Raw genomic sequence first — 5,805 nt, 5'->3', positions numbered from 1 at the left:
AAGCTTTGGAGCTCCACCTGAAATAACGAATTGAGAAATTTGTTGGTTAAGTGACAGTTACTTGGAACATACAGAGAATGTGGATGAATAATGGGGCCCTGGATTGTGCTGTAAGTGTGGTTAAAGAAGTTTCAATGGAGATTTCGATACGTGTCGACATTTGACAAAGCCCTGTAGTGGTCCATAGGGGAACAAAGTAAGAACTATTGCTATAGAGCCACAGTGTCTGCAGATGTAGGTCGAGGTGGATGAATAATTGAATGAAACATATGACTTTGACAAGGGAGAGCACTGTTCGTTTCAGCATCGGTTTCTTTTAACCATGACCCGACCAAATGGTTAATGGTTACTGTAACCATAGCCATGAAAATCCCCTAACCTTAACTAAGTACATTGCTTATTTGAACCTAAACCAAGACTTTCCCTAACCTAGTTGTTTTACAGTGCTTGATTATAAATCCAGCTTAAATGTGGAACACTCTATTTTACAATACATCTAGAATATGATTAATGATACCTCACGATATGAAGCATGCTCAGCATTTAAAGGCCTGTGTCACTTCTCATTACTGAAATTGGAGGTATTTGCAGTGACAGCAGTGCCACACTCAGACTCAACTCACAACCTTCGCTCCAGCTTAATGAAAACACAAAAGCCAGTTGTGTGGCTTGTGGACAATACTTCTATGTGGTGAACTCATAAGCCAACACCTTCCACTACAATAAGCTTACATCCTGCCGTGGCATGCAGCTGCAGCACACAGATCAGATGGGGATTCTCCATATTGAAATTCATAGATTGACTATCTCCTTTTCTCTCAGTGCTGCACTAATATAAATACATTTTAATCAAAATAAGACGCATTAAGCTTCCCACTGCGACGCACGGAGAAGAAGAAAAAAATCTGATAACAAAAAGCTGCCTTGTAGTGAGGCAGTAAGTCGATGAGTCATGGGTCTGGGAGATTAGACAGAAGGTTCTGTGCTGCTTCAGAAGGGATTACAGAGCATACATTAAAGGGCAGCGATTTTTGACTTTATAATAAAGAAGCAAAGGATCATGTATGAAACAACTGAGAAAAATACAGCGCACAGGCCTCCTCTCGCGCCCTCACGACCCATGACGCTGTTTGAAGTGTCACCTCCCTGATAGCTGTCACCCCTCTATGTGATTTACCTCACTCACTGAAACGTATCAGACGGCAAAGTTCAACTGCTGAAATTCAATCCTGCAAATCTCCGCGTCTCTCAGCTGTGCAGGAATACTGATATGCGTGTTAGACACGTATCCAAACACACACACGTATGCACACATGTATATACACGAGCGCTCGCGCACAAACCCAAACACACCATTTCCATTTCAATCCCACTCACCCCTTCTCTTTCAAAATATAAGCAGCTTTCATGCCGCTACTTATGCAAGCTGAATGTTAGCGTCTGATATTCAGATTAGCGGTGCTGCGAAATGTGCCACCAACGGCCTATCACGGCCTTTTCTGGGTGGATGCACTACTCTGTTTTCAGCAGCCATCAGCCAACCAACGCCCGGCAGACAGCTCAGAGACAAAACAATCCACTATTATTAATGAAGACATTTTTCACCTCACTTAGAAAGGTAAATATACGCTCTGAATGTTAAGCCATATGGGCTTCTTCTCAGATCCCAGATCAAAGAGGATTCAGTTATTCAGTCTGACATCAGGACAGCCCTGAAATAACAACGATCAGACTGATTATAACCACCCACAAATTGGACTTGACTCTGCCTGGTTAACAAACATCACAATTAATATCCCTACACTAGCTGCTAAAGTGTGTCAACAGGCACCATATGATGGGTGAAAGCAAACAATCTAGTACTTAATAGTGTAACTTTGCGACTTTGATTTCATGTATTTGTGAGTGCATGGGGTAATTGGTTCTTACCCCAGTTACTCAAGTAATCTAGTGGGTTGATGTTAATACTTTAACATCACGAACTACCGAGGATGATGGTTTATATTATTTTTATGAGAAACCTTGTTAAGATACCTGTCTTACTCCAATATTGAAGCAGTATTGGCAAAGGAGTATTGACATTTTGAAAAATATACTTTCTTGCAGGGAGCTGCGGTAAGGGTATGCTCCAAACTAAGTAGTTCACACAGAGTATCATCTGGCCACAACCAAAAGCTAAAGTATTTATTGCTGTTGTGAAAGGCCACATTTAAAGGCAGAGCATAGAGAAACTGGAGACAAAATCAATTGTACAAATTCTCCTCAGAGGCATTTATGGTGCTGTACCCTGTTGTACACACAAAAAGTGATGGAAGTAGTTGAGAAAAGAATGAAAAAAAAAAAACGCTTGGGAGAGAAGTTCACACCCTGCCCTACTGCCTCACCTCTGCACACCTGACTAGTTGCTGTATGAAGTGGAAAGTGAACTTTTGGAATTGTCAGTTTTGGAAAGTTACAAAAATTGTCAGGTACAGACCCACAAATCCTATGTCAGGAAAGGTGTGTGGGGAGTTTCGGAAGCTATTTGTCAATCTGACAAGTATTTCGTTTGAAGTATACTGATGTCTTTAGTTGACAAGGTTGGTACCTCAAATTTCTCTGTGGTAATTATGGTTTGAAGTTACTGGTTGTCTGGCAACCTTTTAAAACAGTGTTACTCCTGATAAAACCAAGAAGTGTTGTTTTTGCATTTACATCTTGAGATAACTTTTGTTATGATTCTGCGCTTTATAAATAAAATTGACTTGAAATGTGCATGAGGTGTTCATGCAATTCAAGTACAAGAAACAATGTGCAAAAAATAGCGTATTTACAATCTAAAGGAAAAAAAAGTTAAGTTACAAAAAACCAGAGCACAAAATACAAAAAAAGCTGTAAAAACTGGCTATATACAAATTTACATGATGATGGAGGGGTGAAGAGTAGGATCCTGTGGGAGAAAGGAGAGAAAAAAATGTATATATATATATTGCTATATGTGCTATGTATGTTTTTTTACTTTTACTGCAAGCTACTCACACACACACACACACACACACACACACACACACACACACACACACACACACACACACACACACACAAACTACCTATTCATTCACCCAAACACACGCACAAAATGTACTCTGACCTGTTGTTCTGCACTGAGCTGACCGTCCCTTGTCTCCTGGGACAGTAGCAGCATGCCCCAACATTTGACATTGCGTGCGGCACTGGCTGTACACTTGGCTGCATCTGGCGTTTCTGTTATACCTAGAGACACCAGTGCTGGGACTAGACAGTTTCAAGTTCAGCACTCTTTATTGTGTATTGGATTTCCATGAAACACACATTCATTGTGGAAATATGACTCTCAGTTAAATAGAAAATGTAGAGACCACAGGCAAAATTATACAATAATCGAACTGAGGCACAATAAAAGACAAAAGGCTATTTTGCTTGAAGTCGTAACTTGACATAAGCGACTGTTGACAGTGGAGCTGCCGGGCCCCTACCCCGACAAAACTCTGCAAAGAATAATGAAAGTTGCAGCATAGACAAGGTGGTGAATGTATTTTATTCAGAGCAAGTCACCTGATTTTCTCTGAGCATCTGCTTCACTGCACAAGTTAGCATAAAAAAGCACAGACTGATTAAGAGTTTACTTGTATTCTCTGAGGCTTCCCCAAATGTCTCACTGTTTGTCAAGGGCAACAACAAATTTAGCTGGCATGTACTCTGGTTTTCCTCTGCAGACTGTTCTGAAGCATAGAAAACTGCTCAAAGCACAAGAATGTGACTTTTGGAAGAAAACATATCATGGGAGAGAACAGAGAGATGAATGGAATTGTTTGATACTTTTGCCAGTAAATCACATTCCAGTTATTTTTTGATGATGCTATTAAATTTTACATGCAGACTGCAACCCTTAGGCAGCAGAAAGAATATGTATATATATATATATATATATATATATATATATATATATATATATATATATATACGGAAAAATATAGTTTTTAATTACTCCTAGTGGTGTCGGTTGCTACCTACAGGTGCAAACTGAGGTTGAGAACACACAGTGCAGCTCCAGGCCATGGTGACATTTTCAGAGATGCACGTTAGAAGATTATATTAACAGCACACGTCTACCAGATCCATCTTTAAACCAGCCCACCACCCCAACTAGCCCAAGGCCACATGGCTTCTCAACAATGAGAGGCCTATTACAGCACAGGGATGGTAATAAAACCGTCATGGTTATTAAATAGCCGGGGTAAGAAAGAATAAATGTTGAGTAAAAACTGGTAATGATGATGGTTTTCACCATTTTTATTATGTGCTCCAATACGTCCTTGTAAATTGAATCAATTGAATTTGACAGTTGTGGACAATTATTTCAATGAGTATTCCAGTAAAAATGCTGATGGAAAGATACAGAGGAAAAGGCTATGAAGGGAGTCTGAGTCAGATCCGTGTGGTTCAAGGAAGAGATGATAGCAGGCTTGTGTTTCAGGTTACTGTGAACTTTGAATTGGAAAATACAGATGGCAAATAACTGCACATTTTTACTGCAGTGCGATGAAAAGAAGGCCAAGAGCTTAGCTCTTACCACAAAGTTGAAGAAGACTGTGCATAGTTAAGCTATTTGTTTCCCACTGCAATGCCCTGCATCCATCTGCTTGATGTACATTTGTAGCAATCAATCAGTGCCTTTCAAAATACCTTTCTTACTTGCTGCAATTAATACTTGCAATTCTACCAATTCATGTTTTTATATCAAAAGTGAGTCAAATGGTTATGTAACAAGGGTCGCTCGTGAGGAATGAAGGAGTGTTTTAGCATCTCCCAGATCATTGTTTTGGTTTTTACATCTGACAACGCTGCTGTTTTGGTTTTTAGGCAGTCAAAGCTACTTGGGCGAGGGCTAGGGCCTGCATGTTTTCATGGTTAAAAGAGACCAATACTGACTGTTGGTAGGTGTCAGAATCCAAATGGAAGGCCTCAGTGTCAAAGAAATGCTCTATTCACATTACAAAGTAAGCTACAAGGAAAATGATCTTGCACTTATTTTAATGGCCATTTCAGCACCATCTGGTTGTAGTTCAGAAAAGGGAGCCAGAATCTACTTTTCCTACCTCATCCCACCTGCTGGGTTGATGGGCTGGCCTCCTTTAAATGAATTTCATAGAGGCCGAAAGACAGTTTGAACACAGCCTGACTGTACACTGATATTACAGCGCAATACACAGACACATTCACTGTGCATAGATAAAACTTCAATCATACACAGTTTAAAACCGTATGACAGAGGTTCAATAATATCTCCCAAAGACAGGCACAATCCATATATAAAGCACTCTGTCCTGGCCCACCTCTCTCATTATTAAATAGACACAAAATCCTCCAGTTGCCAGTGATTAGTAATAGATATTGATACCAGCAGCTGGTACCGACATGGTGTCAACCATGATGTCACACAGGTCAGAGTTCAACCTGGCTGGAGCCAAGGAGACACTGCGAGCCTGGGTTATCATTAGTCACAGCACAGGAAGAACTATTAGACATTAGTGAGTCATTAGTCAGTCTTTAAAGAAGGGGTTATTTAAGGGTAAATGACTTAAAGTTGTCATTATCAACACAATGATATAACCTGACAAAAGATGAAGTCAGCCTCACAATGATATCATTCCTTTCTTCGCTGGGAAAAAAAAAAGATAAAATCTTTTATTAACACTATTTTCTTCAAAGAGTGAAACATTTTTTTGCCTCATAAAAGTTTCAGGATGTTGACACAAACAGCTTTTGTAGTCAGGCCCAACTTCT

This window comes from Toxotes jaculatrix, chromosome 13, assembly GCF_017976425.1.
Source record: "Toxotes jaculatrix isolate fToxJac2 chromosome 13, fToxJac2.pri, whole genome shotgun sequence".
Lineage (NCBI taxonomy): Eukaryota > Metazoa > Chordata > Actinopteri > Toxotidae > Toxotes > Toxotes jaculatrix.
This window is presented reverse-complemented; position numbering follows the sequence as displayed.